Below are 21,755 nucleotides of genomic sequence, written 5' to 3'. Positions count from 1 at the left end.
GTGGAATTAAAAATCTAGGACGCCGTCCGCAAATCCATCGAAGGTGTCACGCACTTCCCTGCCCACCTTGCAGTGTTATTACCATGACCTACTCCAGTCACCACCTTCCCTGAATCATCAACATTTCCTTCCTAGCACATACACCCAACACAAGCCACCAAGCAGCTACTGCGATTCTTGCAGGCAACAACCTCACATCGGAACCTAAATCCATCTCGCTACTCCTCATTTCTTCACTCACTGGCGTGCCGCAATCCAGCAGTAATATGAGGTGGGCTAGGTCGATGATGTCCATGCCGATGCCTGTCTAACCATTAACCAATAGATCCTGTTCCACGACCAAGAACGAACAACAGTGGCACCGCCTCACCGCTCCTGGCCATTGCTCAGCTCTTCAACCTCTGGTTCGTTCCTTAATCGTTACATTTCTGCAGCTGCTTATGCGTAGCTAGATCTGCGCATATAGTGTGATGTAGTAGTTACGTTTCTTCAGCTGCTTATGCATAGCTAGATCGGCGCATATAGTTGCCACTATCATGTAGTTGTATGAATGAACAATAAGTTAGTAGTAGTGACGCGATGGCTACAATAATAGATGGCAGATGATTGAATCTTTGATGTATAAAATTAAAATGCCATGTTGAAATCAATGTCTGTTCTCATTTTGTTACAGCAAAAACCGAAGTTCTCAATCATGGCCGCTGTCCTAGATGCTTTGGCGTCCTACATCCAAAACATGCTCATGCAGATGGTGGCAGATGAGGTGCATATGTTGCTTGGAGTGTACGGTGAGATTGATAACATGGACGTCAAGCTTCGGGATCTGAAGAACATCCTTGCTGATGCTGATAGGAGGAACATCACAGATCAAAGTGTCCAAGCATGGGGGATAGAGCTAAAGAATGCTATGTATGATGCCACTGACATCCTCGACTTGTGCCAGCTCAAGGCCTTGGAGCGAGGCAAAAGGCATGATGCCGGATGCTTCAACCCGTTGCTCTTCTGCATACGGAATCCCGTACATGCCCACGACATTGGAAGCCACATCAAGAACCTTAACAAGAAGCTAGATGACATCAAGGCACGTGGTGCATCATTCAACTTCATGAACCTTGGTACTTATGAGGACCGTGGAAGAAACCAAGTATCATATCCTTCTGGTACCCGTGAGACATCAGGGGGGCTTGACGAATCTGGTTTGGTTGGTGAGAAGATCGAAGAGGACACAACAAATCTAGTAGAGATGCTAACAAAGAAGTATCCAACTGATGACGACAAATCCAACAAAATAATCATTTTCTCCATTGTGGGAATTGGTGGGATTGGTAAAACCACCCTTGCTCAAAAGATCTTCAACAGTGAAGTCATAAAACATGAGTTCACGAAGAAAATATGGTTGAGTGTCAACCAAGACTTCAACAATACTGAAATGCTAAGGAGAGTTATTATCGAAGCTGGTGGAAACCACCATGCTTGTGGAATTTCAAAGGTGGCACTGGAACAGACTCTAATAGAAGCTCTGAAGGGACACAAAACCTTATTAATAATGGATGATGTCTGGGACTACAATATATGGGAAGGTGTGCTTAGAACTCCCTTTGTCAATGCCATGCTAGCTCAAGGTAGCCGTGTGCTGGTCACCACAAGGCATGACATAGTGGCACGTCAGATGAAGGCTGAGGAGCCCTACCATCGTATTGATAAACTTGGGCTTGAAGATGCCGTGTGCTGACAAATTAATCCACACATTAATTACTTTTCTTTAATTATGCATTTTGTTTTATAGCTGCATCACTTTAGTTTTGCTTCTATCTTAGTAGTGGGAACTAGATTCCCTGTCCTGGCAACTTCTATTTTTCTTATTTGTTTCAACATCAAGTTCTACAGGGTGGTGACCTTCGAAATATATTATAAAGAAGCAAAATGCCATACTTCCATATGTTAGTATTGTAATATCCTGCATATGCAGTCATGCAGACTCCACATAGGGCAGGTATTAACAATTTTTTGTTAAAGCAATTAAAATTTGGACATTGTATTACACTTCCTCCTTTTCTAAAAGAACTTGAGATCTGTAGGTTCGATTGGATCTGTCATGGGCTGTAACGTAGGCAATACCACATGGCGAATTAGCAACTAAATTTAATTCACAAACTAAGGCAACCATAATAAGTCTGTTTAGCACTATGCTTTTTAGAGTAAAATAAAAAAAACGGTCTTCGAACTTATTCAGTATGATGTCATCTGGGTCCATAGACTCTCAAAATGCAAGCACTGTGAGGTTAGCGAAATTGTCTTTGGATGTAATGTAAGTCCCAAGCTCTTATAATGCTACTTTCATGCCCCCCCCCCCCCCCCCACACACACACTTATACTAGAATATCATCAAGATCCCCAGACTTGTCACGTGCTATCATCCAGTTCTAAATGAGCCCTAACACACTATACATCCTTATGTGGCAGGCCACAATTGACCCATTTGTGGTTCGGTATTGACCAGTAGTCCAACGCGAGGGTATGTATGTCACACATATTGGGCTGCTGCACAATATCGGAGCGAGAAGAGAGAAACAGAGAGATGGGGAGGGAGGGGGAATCGAGACGGTGGGCCAAAGGCCAACATATATGTGTGGTTCCCATGGGTAGGATCCACTAGTAGAGATATTATGAGACATATAGACAACATTTGGTTGGGAGATAAGGTGGGGTGGGATGGTCTTGTGTCTGGTTTGTGGGATGCGGCAACCCTATTTCTTTTCTGGTTGGGGAGGGATGGGATCAACCCGTTTTCTGTTTGGTCTTAGACATAAAAAGTGGGATCCGCTACTGACATGTGGGGCCCATTTGGTAGTTTTTATTCTTTCTTTTTCTTCCTTCTCTCTCTTTCCCCAACCATAGCCGCATAAAGGGCTCGCAGTGCGACGCCCTACGCCTCCTCCTGGTCAGATCGGCGCCCACGCCCCACGCCTCTTGTTTCATGCAGCCCCCCGAGCTCGCATGCAGTGGCCCTTCGTGCCTTTTTTCTTTCTTTTTACTTAGTTGCACATGCATAAAGTACTAAATCCGTTTCAGATTATAGTTCGTTTGACATTTTTTTACCTTAAGTTGGACCACTCGTCTTATTCAAAAATTTGTACAAAATATCACTTCTTTTGTTGCGGCTTGCTTTATTAACAAAAGTTCTTGAAGAATAACTTAAATTTGACTATGTTGGCACAATTTTTTTGAATAAGACGAGTGGTCAAACTTGTGGTCAAAAAAAGTCAAACGAACTATAATTTGGAACAGATGGAGTATATTATAAAAAAGGCTGACCAAAAATTATGTGCTAGAGACCGCATAGGTTTCTTTCTTGATGTGTTTTGCATTGCCAGGATACCACGACACTGCACAATAAATTATTGTTTGTCTAATTAGCCTAAAATTCTTGCAGGTTGTTACAAACGTAAATGATGAGCCCCAGGTTGAAATACTAAAGGATATTGGAATGAGACTTGTTGAAAAATGTGATGGTTTACATCTTGGGGTCAAAGTAATGGGAGGTCTCCTGCGTTATAAAAGGATAAGACGAACCGACTGGCAAAATGTCTTAGATGATTCTCTATGGTCAGTATCACAAATGCCTAAAGAGCTAAATTATGCGGTATATCTTAGCTATGAAGATCTGCAGCCTTGTTTGAAGCCTTGCTTTTTGCACTATTCCCTCCTTCCAAGGGGCACATTGTTTTTTGCTCATGACATTGTTGGCATGTGGATTAGTGAAGGATTTGTTCATGGAACTTTACGTGACCTAGAAGAAACAGGAAGGGAATACTATGATGAGTTAATACAGCGGAACCTTATTGAGCCAGATATGAAGTATGCTGATCAAGTAGTTTGCAACATGCATGATGTTGTTCGGTCATTTGGTCATAGCGTGTTCAGAGATGAAGCACTCATAGCTCACAATAGTACAATTGGTATTGACAAACTTAAATCTCAAAAGTTTTTTCGAATATCTCTGGAAAGCAAAGGATCAGAAGAACATGATTTGGAGTGGTGTTCTCTCCAAACACAGGCATCACTGAGAACACTAATTTTAGTTGGTAATATAAAGATTAAGCCAGGTGATTCATTTGTTTCTCTTTCAAGTCTTCAAACACTACATTTGGACATTGTAAATATTGATGCAATAACCGAATCTTTGTATCTGCTGAAACATTTGAGGTATTTGTCAATACAAAACTGTAATACATCCAAGTTACCAGAAGACATAGGCAAGTTGAAATTCTTGCAGTACATTAGCCTTTCTGGTTGTCAGAGTTTGGCTAATCTTCCCAGTAGCATTGGAGTACTACAAGACTTGAGGGTTCTCAGACTTGAAAATACAAATGTAAGTGTTATACCAAGGGATTTTTGTGGTCTAACTTCTTTGAGGAAATTATATGGATTTCCAGCCCACATGGACTGTGATCACTGTAGTTTGGAGGAACTGGGTCCTCTCTGCCAGCTAACAGATCTTCAAATCAGTTTCTTGGAGAATGTAGCTTCTTCCACATCTGCTATACAGGCCAAACTTTGTGGAAAGAAGCGCCTAAGGTTTCTCTCACTGGGTTGCATCAGTAGACATGGAGATGATGGCCTGTTGGTAAAAGAGGAAGATGGGATCTCTGAGAAAGCCAAGAGACAAATCGAGGAGGTTTTTGATGAGCTCTGCCCTCCGCTTGGCTTAGAAAACCTTAACATTGAAGTGTATTTTGGTGAGCGGCTCCCAGGTTGGATGATGCGGACAGCAGTTACTCCCCTTGGGAGCTTGAGGATTCTTATGATGGACGACTTGGCCTGCTGCACAGAGCTTCCTAGTGGCTTGAGTCAGCTCCCCTGCTTGGAGCTGCTACAGATTAGAAAGGCTCCAGCGATCAAGCATGTTCGGCTTGAATTACTACAACCAAACAATCAGGTAGGGGTTGCATTTCCCAGATTGCAGGACCTGCGTTTTGGGGGAATGGTCGCATGGGAGGAATGGGAATGGGAGGAACAAGTGAAAGGCATGCCTATCTTGGAGGTGCTTAAACTCCGTTTGTGCAAATTGAGCCACATGCCTCCTGGCCTTGCCTTCCACGCAAAGGCTTTGAAGAAATTATACAAATATGATGTCAAGAACCTAAGTGTCGACACAAAATTTTGTCCCATGCCGAGGACACACGCAGCAAGCCGGAAGGGTCCGCTCTATGGAGCAGATCCGCCTAGCTTCAGCGCAAGGATGATCGATCCTGCGCAATCCTCCCGAGACGTGCCAGTCAATTTGACCCTGCAATTGACAAGGAGAGAAAGTTTATCAGTAATTAAGGGTGGAACATACCGGTGTTGCCAGACAGTCCCGAATGTGCGGCTCTGAGAGCCGATATGAGAGGAGATCGACTAAATAGTCGATTTCGGCATATTCATAAGAATAAATCGGTTAAAGCTTATGGGGTTGCGTAAGAAGAATCGGTTATCATCTAGGATAAATATAACTCGAGGAATAATTTAATCAATGGCAATAAGGTATCAATGATGATTGGTTTGAACTGAGCCAATGATTACAAATAACCGAACCCCTTTTTATGTAAAGAAACAATTCAACACCACTTAACCATCTAATAAAGATAAATCTAATGAACATGTTAGATCTCGTCTATCGCCATGACCAGTGGGGCATGAGTCTGAATCATGCAGGCCGTAGAAACAACAATAGACTCGACGACCCTAACTCATTACTAATATCAGTGGGGCATGAGGCAGAATCATGCAGGCCGTAATACAATAACAAGATCATGGGGCTAACATATGTTTCAACTTATCTCTACTACAATGGTCTCGTAATGTGATCTGTTCGTGAGAGCGCTCGATATCGACTAAACAGCCGATTCAGGCATAGCGCACATTTAAGGTCATGCCTTCTCAGGAACAGATCTATCAATTAACGATCCCTACTCCACGGTGCTAACAGTGGGGTGAGAGGCAGAATCCCACAGGCCTTGATAACGGGCCATGAAATGGTTCTCGCTAACCAATAGATCTACTCAAGATCGAACATGCCTTAACTGCACGCTATGCACGATTAAGATTGATATAAAACAGCCGATAAAAACATAACTCATCGTTTAAGATGTAGATTAGATCAATTTTAGATTAGCAAACGATGGGTTAAATAAGATATAAGGACGATCCAAATCAATCTCAATCGGGCAAAATGATATTGATGTAATTAGATAAACAATAAAAGCAATAAGCAATATCGGTAACTTAATAAATCTACCAAAGACTGTCATTCAAAGGTAGAGCCGATAACTTGACCTTAATCTAGTTCAAGCAGTGGGGTGTGAGGCAGAATCACACAGGCCATACTTGAACCAGGCAAGAGTCGATAACTAGCCTATATCAGAGTCGCAGTGGGGGTCGACCGGATCGATGCAGCCATACGAATAGAGGTATAAACCATGACGGTACTTATAGACAAGTAGTGGAGGTCGACCGAATCGATGCAGCCGTACTCGCTGAAGAACTCGCCGAGATCTACTCTACTCCTACTCCTAAGGGGTGGCCAGAGCCAAAAAAGTAAATTGACTTGTATTTGATTGATTGGATGTCTCTTACAATAGCCGGGGCTTGGTATTTATACCTGGGACTTGCGCACGACTCCTATCTAAGCATGACTCATCACAAAACTTGACTTTAAAGAAAAACATTCCTAATTTAAGATAACTTGGACTCTAAGCTTTCCCTTTTTGTAGAGTCCAACACGTTTTCGTCTTGGCGTCGAGCGTAGCCTCCGACGTTGTCCGAAGAAAGCCGATTCCTAGATTTTGCATCTGAATTAGTTGTTTCTGATCCGCCCGTAACTGATCCCTTAATGATACGATCCTGGAGCTTCTGGGTCCATGTGACTTTCCTTCCAAATTTTGGTGCAAACACATGCCCCCAATTTTGGGACAAAAGAAATTTTGTTCCAAAATTACCATGTCCGTGCTCCCGATAGGCCCGTAGTCACGGGTAAGGAATCTTGATCTAGGGTCTACTATTAGTCGCCATCCATATCAATTCATGAGCCCATGCTTCAGAACTTTTTCAGAGCATTATTGCTTCACGGGCGTTTGGATTCATCCTTCCAAGCTGGCTATAAAAATGGCTATCCGACCCTGGTGAGAGCAAATCCAACAATTCAGCCATGTTTCACTTCTATCTGCCTCCTCGGGTGTTTCCGATCCCGCTGGATCCTCCATGGTTTATCCCTTTGCTATGCAGATCTTGAGCGGTTAGGAGAATTCTTGTGTATAGGGTGATTGTGTCGCTCATTCTAGCGCCCTGTCGAGCAAGAGGATCAGCTATTGCAGTTAGGAGAATTCTTGTGATATCACCTGAGTCTTCTCTCCATGCTCACAAAGCTGTCCTAGTGTTTGCAAGGTCTAAAATGTGTGGACACCTTCCCCTTGTTTGCTCCACTGAATGCCCACTAGGAAAGCCACAGGCTTCTTCCCCATAGTTTTCCGATTTATCAAAAAAAATCGGCTGAATTTATGTTTAGGCGGGCGATTTTCTTTCTCCTTGGGTATAATGTTAGCAATGGGCCAACGTCGACTCACCTCGCGATGGACTTTGGCCTTGGGGTCTGGACTCCCTTCAATCCAAATAAACTGGATAGGCTGATCTTTGGTAAAATCTCCGAATCTGTTTCATATCTTTTATAATTTGAGGAAGCAATAAGTCCAAATCTGTTATCTCTTCGTTATCCGTCTCCTGAACTTCCGGAGTGCCGTTCCGTTTCCGTTTCTGATTCCAAACTCACACCCCTGGTGAAATCTATCTTCTCACCTTTCTGGGCTATATAAACGGGTCTCGGCAGTGGATCTAAGGATAACTCACTTTGCCTCAAACCTTCTGCACCCTTAGCATAGTTCCTGCTTTTCCGTAGGTCAGAGATCATGGAGAACAGCAAGAGGTCTCCTGAGAAGGTCTTCATCGGATCTGCATCATCGCGTCAGCGCCCTTGTCGTCAGGAGGGTATATCCCATGACGCCTCCGCTGCTTTGGGGAACAGGGCCGACTCCGTTCGGGCTTCAGGGCCTTCCTCGTCGACGGCTTGCCGCCAACCCCCTTGCCATCAGATGAGGCGGATTGATAATGATGATATGCTTGCCTCTATTGATCGACAAGGCCAGAGTCTCGCTGAGTGTCTATCCCTCGCAGAATCAGCCCTAGCCATAGTTCGATACCGATCACCTCCTACGGTCGATTCGGTGGAGGATAGGTTGGCCAAGGCCAAGGCCAGAATTGCGGGTGAGATACCCGTCGTAACCTCTGCTTCTTTTCAATTTTGCCCTCAGGATTCTGATCATCTCCCTTTTGAACTTTTCAGATTTGTCCACCCAACTAGAGAGCCTTCAACTGGATGCGGAGTACGCGGCAGGATTTGTTAACGCCAGAGGTGCCGTCCCAATAGTTCGCCTATACGACATTCTGAATCGCGTCAGGGAGGTTGCTCTTTATGGCATTCGTCATGGTGCTGCCACGGCGTTGGCTGCCGCACAGGCTTGTTCTGGCCATAATCTTCGGCTTCTTCCTCACGGTTTTCCATACGCGGTGCACCCTGGGGATCATGAGCGTCTGACTGAGGACTTCCTTAGTGTCACCGACTCCGTGGCCTTCGACACCCTGGCCGATGACATAGTAGGCAAAGTGTTTTTCGACCCATAACTTGTAATAGGTGGCATTTAGCAAATAATTTCTTTGTCTTGAGTGACTTCTCCTTCGTTTTGTATTCTACATTATACGCATCACTCCATTGGCGTAATCGATATGCATTGTACCGGCTTTCACCCCTTCAGGTTTGTTTTCTCGCTAGCAACGATACCCTTCTGGTATCGGCTACTAAAACTGACGATCGAGCAAATCGGTTGTTAAGTATTAATCCAAACGCTTAGGGTGATATTCCTTCAAATATTTCCCATTTGATTGCTCTGCCGAATTTTCACCTCCTCCCAGTGTCTTCAAAATGTATCAAGCGCGCAATGCCTGAGCTGATAAGGTTTCCCCTGATTAGGCGACCATACCGGCTATCTCACCTTTTGGTCGTTATAAGTGTGTCTTCGCGAGCATTCTTAGATCAGCTGGAGAAGTCAATAGCCTGCGGGAGCTGATGCCATTTGACTAGAAATACCGAGAGTGACCCATGGTGCCCTAGACTTAAGATCTGCATGTCGTCGCGGATCTTGTGTAGAACCGATCATATTCTCCATTGTTTACCCATGTTTCCTTCTTCGGCTAAAGAGATGATTTGATACAGCCGATCCAGGCCCTTAGTTTAATCAAGTCTGAAAACACGGATTTTATTAAGAGAACCCTTCGATTTCCTGCCTTTTAGTTGCTTAGCGCTGTATTCCCATCGGCATTAGTGAAGTGGCGCTTCGCCTTCCATTAATTGTTGTTGCCTTTTACACGTCCTAAGGCGCCCGTCCTTTCGCTTCAGGTCTTCAAATACCGGTTGGTGGTTTCGGCCTCGAATACATCCTTACTCGCAACTATTTCTCCGCTCTTCTCCGCCTGTCGAAATTCTGTAGCAGTTCTCATTCCCCCGTTTCATAGATCCAATTGATCTCCATGGACGGCGAAGATAACCGAGGTAAGCGCGCGGCGGAGGAATTCTCGGAGGAGAGAATGCCAATGAACCAGCGTCTCCAACGCATGAGGTGAGATCAACATTTCTTGTTCATGATGATGAATAGTTCTGACTCGTGTACAGGTTTGTTGTGAATGACAGCCTTTGTCCTCTCTCAAGGGCCGGTGGGCCTTCTTCTGACTCTTATAATGGAGACGACGCCCGGTGCTACCTTCATGAGTGGAGGATGGCCCAGAATCGTTATTCCGAGGCGACTTGGAAGAACGGCCAGTTGGAGATTCGCCTCGGGGTTTCTCAGGCCGCCCTTCATGCAGCCGAGGAGGAGGCCAGCGTCGTCCGAGCGCGACTGTCCGAATCAGATGCCATGGTGGCGAGTAAGATGAATTCCATGAAGGCCTCTTACTCTGATCTTTCATTGCTCTTATTTTGATATTTTTCTTGTTTTGTGATTGTCAGCCCTGACAACACAGTTGGAATCTCTCCAACTGGCGGCGAACACAGCCGTGGATGCTGTCAATGCTTGGGGTTCCTCCATCGACATTTGTCTCCAAGATATCCCGGCCCATATCCAGGAGATTGCCCTCCACGGCGTTCGCCACGGTGCATCAGTGGCTCTAACTACAGCGCAAGTCTAGACCAGGCACGATCTTCACACCATGGAGGTTGGTTTCCCGACCGGTGATGGTCCTGAGGAGCATGAAGACCTGCGCGAAGAATTCACCATGGCAGCAGAGGCCATAGTGGACATCACGTCTGCGCAGGATGTGGTGAACAAGGTCTTTGATTAGCTTGTACTTAGGGTAATCCTAATGAACAAAGACTCCTATTCTTTCCGTGAATGCACCTTGGTACAATGCTCTTGTGTATGACTGTTTCTATCTTTTGTTTTTGCTCTATAGGCGATACATATCGTATCGGCTTTTATTGTCTTTGAAGATTTTCATTTTTTTTTAACTAGAGGCGATACCCTCATGGTACCGGCTATTAGAGCCGAGAGTGAATCGTCCACCAAGTGTTGATCAGATGCTAGGATAACGTCCCGTAGAACTTTCAATATAAAAGGTTGGAAGAGTAACCCACCCAGGTCAAGAGTCCTATTAAGCGAAACAGAACTTCTCTTAAGAAATCCATTAACTCTGAATCGCACTTTACACTTTAACTCAGCCTTCATATACGTCGGCCTAAACCCGTCTCCAAGACTTAATACTCATTTTACTTTGATCCAACGGCCGACGTGAAGCTGTGACTTTTCTACTAAAACAAACTCTCAGAGCCGACCGCTTGCATCGGCTGTTGGCTTTCATGGCCGATTTTAATGAAGCCTCCTTCCCATGTCTTGCCAGAGAAACATTCGAAATCTCCTAGTTCCCAAAAGACTGGATCGGCTGTTGCAATGCTCATAGACTCATCAGCGCGAACCAATTCGACATCATCTCCATGCCATTGAATTAAACACTGATGCATGGTCGATGGTATACAACAATTCGCATGAATCCAATCACGACTGAGGAGTAGACTGTATGATCCTTTTCCATCAACGACGAAGAATGTGGTGAGCAGAGTCTTGCTTCCAATCGTTAGTTCGACGTTTATTGCCCCCCGGGTCTTGGATGTATTTCCGCTGAAGTCCCTAAGCATCATGTTGGTCTCAAGAAGATCTCCTGGTCCCTTGCCAAGCTTACGGAAAGTGGCATAAGGCATAAGATTGACAGAAGCACCTCCGTCCACCAACATCTTGTTCATCGGCTTCGCATCAACAAAACCTTTCATATATAAAGCCTTTAAGTGCCGATGCTTGACCGGCTTATCAAATATTGCTTGTTGTACAACCGCTAACTTGGCAACCATCTTTTCATACTCTGATTCATCGAAGTCTGAATAAATTTCCTGATCTGCCGGAGCTCTGAATTCGGATTGCAACAGAAAAGCCATTTGGATATTAGCCGATGGTTGCTTTCTATCGGCTCTTTGCTTGGTACGCCATACTTGAGTTTTACTGGATGCCTGAGCCTGTTCCATCTCTTTATTTCTTAGGCGCTGCACCCTTCTCTTCTGGCTTCTTGTCAATCCTTCGGGGCACCATTGGCCTTCCTACCAGACATGCTCCCTTTGGTCGTCTCTTTCTTCATGATCAGCCCAGTCTTGGTCAACAACTCTTTTTCCCAGCTGATCATGAATACTTCTATTTTTTAAGCGCCGATCCATGTTATTATGATGATATGCATCCTGGGCATGGACAGATCGGCGGTTGATCTGAGATTGCCTAAACTCCCAATATTGATTGCTGCATTCTGGACAGTCATATCTGGTAGGCAATTTCAAACCTTCATTCCAGCAGTGTCTGAAGAAAGAACAATTCCAGTGCGATTCGGCTTGCTTCCTTTCATACCTCTCTTCTTCTAGTTGATGCTGGTATTTTTTATCCTCTAACCATCGCTGATAATCCTTTTCCTTCTGCCGCTTTCACTTATTCAACAAGATTCGAGATGTAACTCGTGGCTTTGTCGCTCCATCCTTTGACGCTTCCCCCTGTTCATATCGGCTCTTTTGCTGATCACGACGTTTTCTAATCTCTTTGTACTCATCAGCCGATATTTGCATCTTGGGATCAACTGTTCCAGCTTCTCTTGATTTGCCCGATGTTAGAACCTTAGTTTTTCCATTGAATAGCCTGACATCAACCAAGTTTTGATCTCCTGGAAAAGGATTATCATCAACTTTCATCTTCCGAGGCGTATCAAACTTGAGCCTTCCTTGCTGAATAGCTCTCTGTATGTGCTGCCGGAAAATTCTGCATTCATTGGTGGAATGAGAAGTAGCATTATGAAACTTGCAAAACTTCTTATTCTTTAATTGTTCAGGGGGCAACCTAACATGATTGTCTGGCAATTTGATCTGGCCCTTCTCAAGTAAGATTTTGTGACATCAAAGTCATAGCTCTCCTCGACTCTTCTTCCCCAAGGATTTGGTACCATCACTGTCTTCTTGCCCCAATTCCATTCAGCTGCAGCAACCTCTTCATCTTCATCTTCATAGCCGTCGTCAATCGAATATGGATTATAAGCTTCTGCTACTGTGGTACTTTTCTGGAATCGGGTATCTCTGCGCATACTCTGGAATTGGCTATTGCGCGCTGTCACTCGTTGAGCCAACTGACCCAGGTTGTCAAACTCTTGCCCTAGCAACTTTTCTTTCCACATTGGTAGCATTCCCTGGATGGCTAAAGCAGCTAACTGATCATCTGCCAAGCTCAATGAGAAGCACAGGTTCCTAGTCTCTCGGAATCTCTAAAGAAACTCAGTGCCCGATTCATTAGTCCTCTGTCTTATGGTTGTCAAATCGGTTATCTTCTTTTCTCCAGTCCCAGTGTAAAAATATGTATGAAACTTCTTCTCCAGGTCGACCCAGTTTGCAATGGAGTTGACTGGTAGTGACGAGAACCAAGTGAAGGCTGGCCCTGACAGGGACAAGGAGAAGAAACGAACTCGATGGGCATCCTCAACTGATGCCTCGCCCAATTGTGTAAGATACCGACTGCCATGTTCTATTGTGCTTGTACTATCTTGATCAGTGAACTTGGCGAACTCTGTGAGCCTGTAATTTGTAGGAAGAGCGACTAAATCATACCACTCTGGATATGGGCATTTGTACGAAAAGGTCAGCCCTTTTGGCTTTAGGCCGAACTGATTCTTCATCATCTCGGTCACCTTCAGCAACAACTCGTCAGCTTGAGGATTTGGATTCCTCGGTATTTGCTGACCTATCTGTGGATTGAAATCCCGTGTGCCTTGATACCCTAGATTCGGTATCATGTGGAGAGTGTTATAATCTGTGCCATAGTGATACCCTTGTGGAATCTCAATCTATTGGGTCCTCTTCTGGATTGCTGCTTGAAGTCTCTGATTATAGACATAAGAATCTATATCTCTACGGATCCTTTGAACTGACGGTGCTATTTTTTGAGCCGACGATGGTATGTGGCCTGATGTGCCAAAATTGATCACCTAGTTCTAACTTTGCCCCGTCGGCTGTTGTACATGCTGTACTGGCGGTCCAGAATTGTACTGTGTCTGTTTCGCAGTAGTTCCTTGAGTTTGTTCAGGTGATCCCTGAGCTGTCTGGACATCACCACTACCAGCTGGTGCTGCTTCTTGATGGCTAGTACTGACTTGATTAGTCCCTTGGGTAGACGGATTTGGAATATTGTAATAAATCGATCCGCCTTGACCAACTAGGAATCCATGAATCACTTCTTTCATTGCATTGTGGAATGTGTCAACAAAAGCTTCATTGCGGCTTGATAGAGCATCACGAATAGATTTGTCTATGACTTCCGTAAAAAAACGCCTGTCTTCAGCTTCGACTGTATCTGTCTGTCCGTGTAGTAGAACTCTTGGTAGTGGAAATTTTTGAATAATGGTGCTGTCACGTGTTTTGGTGTAGGACAACAAACACTTCTTCTAAAATTCTTCTGTAGCTTTGTTGATGGTACCCTTATCTTCATCAGGTAAGTCTTCATAATGCACCATAAGGATGTTGTCGTTGTTGTGAACCGCAATGATGATTGTGGGGTCCCACCGGGCGTGCCAGAAACGTGTGTCGACACAGAATTTTGTCCCGTGCCGAGGACACACGCAGCAAGCCGGAAGGGTCCGCTCGATGGAGCAGATCCGCCTAGCTTCAGCGCAAGGGTGATCGATCCTGCGTAATCCTCCCGAGACGTGCCAGTCAATTTGACCCTGCAATTGACAAGGAGAGAAAGTTTATCAGTAATTAAGGGTGGAACATGCCGGTGTTGCTAGACAGTCCCAAATGTGCGGCTCTGAGAGCCGATATGAGAGGAGATCGACTAAATAGTCGATTCCGGCATATTCATAAGAATAAATCGGTTAAAGCTTATGGGGTTGCGTAAGAAGAATCGGTTATCATCCAGGATAAATATAACTCGAGGAATAATTTAATCAATAGCAATAAGGTATCAATGATGATTGGTTTGAACTGAGCCAATGATTACAAGTAACCGAACCCCTTTTTATGTAAAGAAACAATTCAACACCACTTAACCATCTAATAAAGATAAATCTAATGAACATGTTAGATCTCGTCTATCGCCATGACCAGTGGGGCATGAGGCAGAATCTTGCAGGCCATAGAAACAACAATAGACTCGACGACCCTAACTCATTACTAATATGAGTGGGGCATGAGGCAGAATCATGCAGGCCGTAATATAATAACAAGATCTTGGGGCTAACATATCTTTCAACTTATCTCTACTTCAATGGTCTCATAATGTGATCTGTTCGTGTGAGCGCTCGATATCGGCTAAACAGCCGATTCAGGCATAGCGCACAATTAAGGTCATGCCTTCTCAGGAATGGGTCTATCAATTAACGATCCCCACTCCACGGTGCTAATAGTGGGGTGAGAGGCAGAATCCCACAGGTCATGATAACGGGACATGAAACAGTTCTCGCTAACCGATAGATCTACTCAAGATCGAACATGCCGTAACCGCACGCTATGCACGATTAAGATTGATATAAAACAGCCGATAAAATCATAACTCATCGTTTAAGATGTAGATTAGATCAATTTTAGATTAGCAAACGATGGGTTAAATAAGATATAAGGCCGATCCAAATCAATCTCAATCGGGCAAAGTGATATTGCTGTAATTAGATAAACAATGAAAGCAATAAGCAATATCGGTAACTTAATGAATCTACCAAAGATCGCCATTCAAAGGTAGAGCCGATAACTTGACCTTGATCTAGTTCAAGCAGTGGGGTGTGAGGCAGAATCACACAGGCCATACTTGAACTAGGCAATTGTCGATAACTAGCCTATACCAGAGTCGCAGTGGGCGTTGATCGGATCGATGCAGCCATACGAACAGAGGTATAAACCATGACGGTACTTACAGACAAGCAGTGGAGGTCGACCGGATCGATGCTGCCGTACTCGCTGAAGAACTCGCCGAGATCTACTCTACTCCTACTCCTAAGGGGTGGCCGGAGCCGAAAAAGTAAATTGACTTGTATTTGATTGATTGGATGTCTCTTACAATAGCAGGGGCTTGGTATTTATACCCGGGACTTGCGCACGACTCATATCTAAGCACGACTCATCACAAAACTTGACTTTAAAGAAAAACATTCCTAATTTAAGATAACTTGGACTCTAAGCTTTCCCTTTTGTAGAGTCCAACACGTTTTCATCTTGGCGTCGAGCGTAGCCTCCGGCGTTGTCCGAAGAAAGCCGATTCCTAGATTTTGCATCTGAATCAGTTGTTTCTGATCCGCCCATAACTGATCCCTTAATGATATGATCCCGGGAGCTTCTAGGTCACTGTGACATTCCTTCCAAATTTTGGTGTAAACACTAAGGTATTTGGAGAACTTTGCTTCTGTTGTCCACCTCGATTTGTTCAGAAACACTCACCTGCAGAGGATCAGTAATCTACCGAAACTGCAGAACCTCGTGATCGTCAAGTGTCCAGAGATGAAGGTATTGGAGGGCATGCCTTCACTACAGAGACTCGATCCGGAGGATTATGCCATGAAAACAGTCCCTAAGTATCTGCAGGATGTGAACCCAAGGTATTTGCAGCTAGATTGTTCCTTATCGCTGCTCACTGCCATAGCTGCAGGGAAATCTGGTCCTGACTGGCACAAGTTCAGCCACATCCAGCAAGTCAAGGCCAATGCAAATGATAAAGGCAGTCAAAGGAAGTGGTATGTGACCTACAGATGAGATCCTTTCCTCTTTGAGACAAATATCAGTCGCTCTGCAATTGCTCAAGGTGCTTCATCCAATATATTTTTATTTCCAGATACCGTGTTTGGCTTGGTCTGTTTTCTTGGTTCCCTCGTCTCAATTCCAATCTCTGTATCTTGTGCAGCACGCAGCCGCCGGACGTGGTTTCCTTGCAACGAAATATGTCCGATTGAAGAAGAGTGGCTGGTAGAACGACGCACAAGTGCGGACAAACGTCTGCCCCTCTGCCTACGCTTCCGGTAAATTTGGCTGCACAAGATAACTGCTTGCCTCCATCCTGACAATATCTCCTACTATTTCATTAATTTCTTCTTGGAGTAGTATAACATATTTGGGCTATCCCCCCTGCAGGTGGCACGCCTATGCTCACTTGAAATTCTGGCTGCGTGGACGAGCGTGCTTGCACTGCAGTGAAGCCGCAAGGGTAGCAGCACCTTCGAACCAATGGACTGAAGCACAAGGGTTCGCATGTACTCGTTGGGGGATCAATGGACTGACTGCACCGCAGCAACAAAAGGGTAGACCAAGAGCGTAATGTGAACATGCATTTCGATGCTCAGTACTTGTACAAGCAACGCGTTGAAGCAGCTTTTGAACCTTTGACACTTTGTTCAACGAATCACGCCTGAGAACAGAGACGGATGTACTATGTACATGCCATGCCGCGACAGATTCATTTGTCACCCTGTGTTGTCAACTGATTGTGCATAAATAACAGGATTTCCTGTGTTCCAGTTGATCTGTCCCGTTTACGTTTTGCTAGACCTGGAGCTGAGCTATTTCAGTTGTGCGGCACAACACTTGCTTCGGTTAAATTCATGGGCTTTAATCTGGACATCTGCTCGCGGCAGAGAGTGCAGCTACACACAGCGTCCTGGTAACAGACACACCATAATAACAAAAAATGCAGACTCTGTTTTCGTGCACTATTCTCAGGGTGGTGAGACGCACGACCATATTGGCCCATACGATTACTGGCTCAGGCGAGTGAACCACTCGTCGGTTTTGCCGAGCACCCGCTAGTGTTGCCGAGCACCCACTAGCCGTGCCGACCACGAACAAGCGTTGTCCGATGTTGAAACTGGCTGTTTCGACTAAGTGGGGGAGACCGAGGCCTCCGCCCGTCGGACGCCACCCTTGGGCGGAGGCTCGGGATAGGAACGACAGGGGGGGAGAGTGGTGAGTAAGGGACTGGCACGGAAAGCTATGGTTTCATTAATTCATCCACCAACCAACCTGCACGGTTACAAGTGTCCCCTATTTATAGGACTCAACTACTACATAACAGAATTTATTACAATGCCCCTCAACTGCTACAGTACATTCCTGGAATATTCCGCCGCTAGCCTCTTGTTCGCGGGGCAATCCCGCCATACCGTCTTCAAGTGATGGGCTTCCATGAGCAGCCGGCCCACCATACCTCGGTCTTCGGCCCAAAGGCCTGGGTCTCCGGCGCCGGCCTTCATCTCCAGGGGCGCGCCGCTGCCTCGGCAGGTCTCCGCCGGACGGTCGGAGACATTACCCGCGGGTCTCCGCCCGGCCGCGCGGGGGCCATGGTTCTCGCCGCTGGCCTCCGCCTTCAGGGGCGCGCCATCGCCTTGGAGAGTCTCCGCCGGTCCGGGCGGAGACATCATCCGTAGGTCTCCGCCCGGCAGCGCGCCCCGGCGCTGGCCTCCATCTCCAGGGGCGCGCCATCACCTTGGAGAGTCTCCGCCGGTCCGGGCGGAGACATCATCCGCAGGTCTCCGCCCGGCCGCGCGTCTGGGCGCTGGCCTCCGTCTCCAGGGGCGCGCCGTCGCCTTGGAGAGTCTCCGTCGGTCCGGGCGGAGACATCATCCGTAGGTCTCCGCCCGGCCGCTCAGGGGCCATGCTGGCGTGTTTGCGCGGACCGCGAGCGCCTGCGCTTGAGTACCTGCACACACTTAGGCAAGATCGTTTGTTTGATTAGTTTAGAGATAAGGCGGCCTCCGCCCGTATTCTCGGAGACGCCCGTAAGTCGAAACGGGGCCGCCTGAGCGGTCAGCGGCATGCGTGCCTGGCCTTGGCGGAGTCCGCGGTGAAAAGGAGGTTCAGCACCCTTCGAGCATAGCCGGGAAAGTTCCTATAGTCAGCGCCGGGTCTCCGCCCTAAGACGGTCGAAGACACCTTGGCGACACCTCGCTGTTGGAGGCCTTCGCCACCCGCCAAAGCCATGTTACAACAGTTCCCCCCTTTTGAGACCATGGTTCGCTGGAGCGTGCCGTGAGCTCAAAACGCCTTGGCTGAGGGCGTCCGCGGGGGCGGAGGCCGTATTCGGTGTCTTCGAGCGAGGCCCCGCTACTTCCCCCCTAGCCCGCTCTGGCGTGGCCATTGGTCTCGTTGAGAGTAGCCGTTGGGCGGCAAATCTAGCCGTTGCCCTACGTTGTGGCCGTTTCTGCCGTGTCAGTGTTCGTTGCATTCCCTACAACTTTTTCGGAGGTGACCGTTGTGCAGCGGGCGAGTCTTCCGGAGGTGACCGTTGTGTGGCGGGAGCCGGACCGCCTGCCCGCTGCCTATATAAGGGTGCTTTTGGCGGCGGGGTCCCCCCCACACCGCTCATTCGCTTTCATTGCATTCGAGAAATCGCTCTCTGCCCTCTTCGCTTTCGCCTCTTGCTGCCCTCGCGTGTTCCGTCTTTCTGTTCACGTCTCGCGCTTAGATTGCTGTCGCGGTGGCTTTCCTTTCCGCCTCCGCCCAAACTCGCCGGCCCGCCTTCTTCAGACCCTACCGCCACCTTCTCGGCGTTTGGGCCGTCGGCTGGGGTGCGCGCTTTGAGGAGTGCATGCTTGCCTCTGCCTCCGCGTTGGAGTTGGAAAAGCTAGTGGAGGAGGATTTGGGGAGTGTCTCTGCGTTTGTCGAAGACCTGATCGCCGCGGACTCCGGAGATATGGCGATAAAGCCTTGGGACTTCGGCCCCTCCTCTATTACTGAGGAGGCAATCGAGGAGATGTTGAAGGAGTCATGTTTTTCTTCTTCTAGGGTAAAAATCCCTTCGCCGGGTCAGACCGTTCCGGAACCGGAGGAAGGATATGCGGTGGTCTTTCGGGACTTCTTCACCTGCGGCCTCCGCCTTCCTTACATTCCCTTCCTTCGACGGGTGTTGGAGACCTTCAATGTCCAGCTCCATCATCTGACTCCCACTACTTTCCTGACGCTTAGCAAATTCTGCTGGGCGTGCGTCTCTTATGGTGCCGAGCCGGATGTGGACACCTTTTGCACGTACTATGAACTGCAGAAGCAGCCGAAGAAGAAGAAAGAGGTGCGGGATGGCAAGGAGGTGGAGGTGACCTACCAGTACGGTAGTTGCACTTTTATGTCTAAGAGGAACCAAGGCGTGGACCGCCTGGAGATCTCTTTTTACCAGAAGGGTAAGTGGGACCACGGCTGGCTCGAGCAATGGTTCTACGTGAAGACCTACGGGGTCCGCAGCACAAACGAGGATGGCGAGGAGCTCTCGGAGTATCCATTGACTTCTCGGATGGAGGAGATGGCGCCACACACACGTGTGGATCCACCGGAGGAGGTGTCTCCGACGAGGGAGGTTTGTGATCAGGCTTTTGCGGCAGCGTGCCGCTACTCTGGTGGCCGCGATCTGGTGGAGGAGATCATGGCCTGCAACTACTGGCCCTTGGGCAAGAACAACCCAGCCTTTCGGCTAGAACAGGTCAAGGTCCCCGTTTTCGGGCCAGAGGCCGGGATTCTGTTCCCCCGCTTCGGTCGGTCCCTGGGGGAGGGGGTGACGGAGGACGGTTTCATCTCCGAAGTTGAGGAAGCCGCCATAGGGTTGGTTGGCAAGATTTCCGAGCGTGAGTACATGTCTCGGATGGCCGTGGCTGGCACCATGCCGTGGCTCAATCGAGTTTTTGAGGAGGTCGGGATCGTCTACCGGGAGCGCGAGGTTCCTGCTGAGGTCCTAGCCTCGATTGAGAAGAAGAAGAAGAAAGCCTTCGCAAAGAATGTTACGGCAGAGGCCGAGTCTAAGAAGAGGAAGGGCGCCGTCAGCTCTCGAGCACCTGCGAAAAAGAAGAAGAAGAGCGGAGCTCCGTTGATCGCGCCGGCCTTGTCTTCTGCTGGCAGTGCGGGCGTTGCCTCCGCCGGCAGCGAAGACGTTGAGAGCTCCTCCGTCCTGTCAGCAGATGCGCGAGTTGCGAGCGGAGGGGATCGCGGCTCTCCCGTAGCTCTGGTGTGCCCGACTAGCGGAGCCGTGAGCGGTGCCGGGCGCCCGGAGACCGGCGTTGCCCCGGCGCGCTCCTCGCATGGTGCTACGAGCGTCGGCGAATAGCCGGAAGACACCGCCGTCGAGCCTATGCCCGACGTTCTTGGCGGGCTGTGCTCAAGCTCTAAAGAGGACACGGAGGCCATTCTACGGCATGTTCCTTCATCCCCTGCCATTGTCGCGCCTTTGCCCATGCCTGCGGCCGACGTCGGGCTGTTGGAGGCCGCGCTTGCTGAGGAGGCCCCGGCGGCTCCGCCTTCTTCGAGTCCTCCGCCCGCCGGGCCGCGGGCTGAGGAAGTCCGGCCCTTTGGGCCTTCGCCACACGATATGGCAGAGACTTCTGCTCAGAGGGCGCGGCAAGCTGCCCAGCCTGGGCCTTTTATGAGTAAGTCTGTCTGGTGCACATCTTTGTGTTTATTGCCTTCGCCCAGTTCATTCTTTTGCGTATTGAGCTAAGTGCTAATACTGTGTATCTGTTGCTTTGCAGGTGATGTCATGGCTGGACTCCTCACCCCGGAGGAGTGAGCAGCTGCTGCGGGCGCTAGGTTCGGTCCAGGGCAACCGGGGCTGATGGCGCCGGGTCCGAGTAAGTATAAAATGTTTTTATTTTGATCATCATCTGGCTTGTTTCTGAGCTTCCCTCTGACCTGAGCTATTGTTGTTGTTGTTTTTTACGTAGGCTCCTCCGACACTTCTGTCTCAGGTTGGGAGGAGTGTTATCTTGCCGTTCTCGGAGACGTCGGAGGTGGTCTTCGGCTGTTGGTGCGTTTAACATGAGATTTGCTTTTCTCACCTTATTGTTTCGTGTTTGTTTGTTCTTCTTTGAACAGATCGCTTCAAACAACGTCTGAGGGATATGGATTTCTTCCAGCTCCTCCACGTTCACCTGGAACACCAGAGCCTGGTGCGTCTTCGGTGGTTTTGCCCCTTTCCTTCTTTTATCATTTTTTTGTATGCTCGCTTCTAGACTTGTTCTCGATTCCGTTGCTGATCGCTTTGGTTTTTTTTGTTTTTTCTCTGGTCGCAGGGGTATCACACGGGTGTTGTTATGGAAGAGCGCTGTACCCACGAGGTCTCCGACCAGGATGTTGCGATCGAAGCGCT

The 21,755-nt window shown here is 47.7% G+C and overlaps 1 pseudogene; it reads left to right on the top strand.

The window, feature by feature from the left end:
* Positions 1-694: 694 nt before the first annotated feature.
* On the top strand, positions 695-20,717 carry LOC136479470 (putative disease resistance protein RGA4; annotated as a pseudogene).
* Positions 20,718-21,755: the final 1,038 nt, after the last annotated feature.

The sequence above is a fragment of the Miscanthus floridulus genome, chromosome 9 (genome assembly GCF_019320115.1).
Source record: "Miscanthus floridulus cultivar M001 chromosome 9, ASM1932011v1, whole genome shotgun sequence".
NCBI classification, from domain to species: Eukaryota; Viridiplantae; Streptophyta; class Magnoliopsida; order Poales; family Poaceae; genus Miscanthus; species Miscanthus floridulus.
This window is presented reverse-complemented; position numbering and strand designations above follow the sequence as displayed.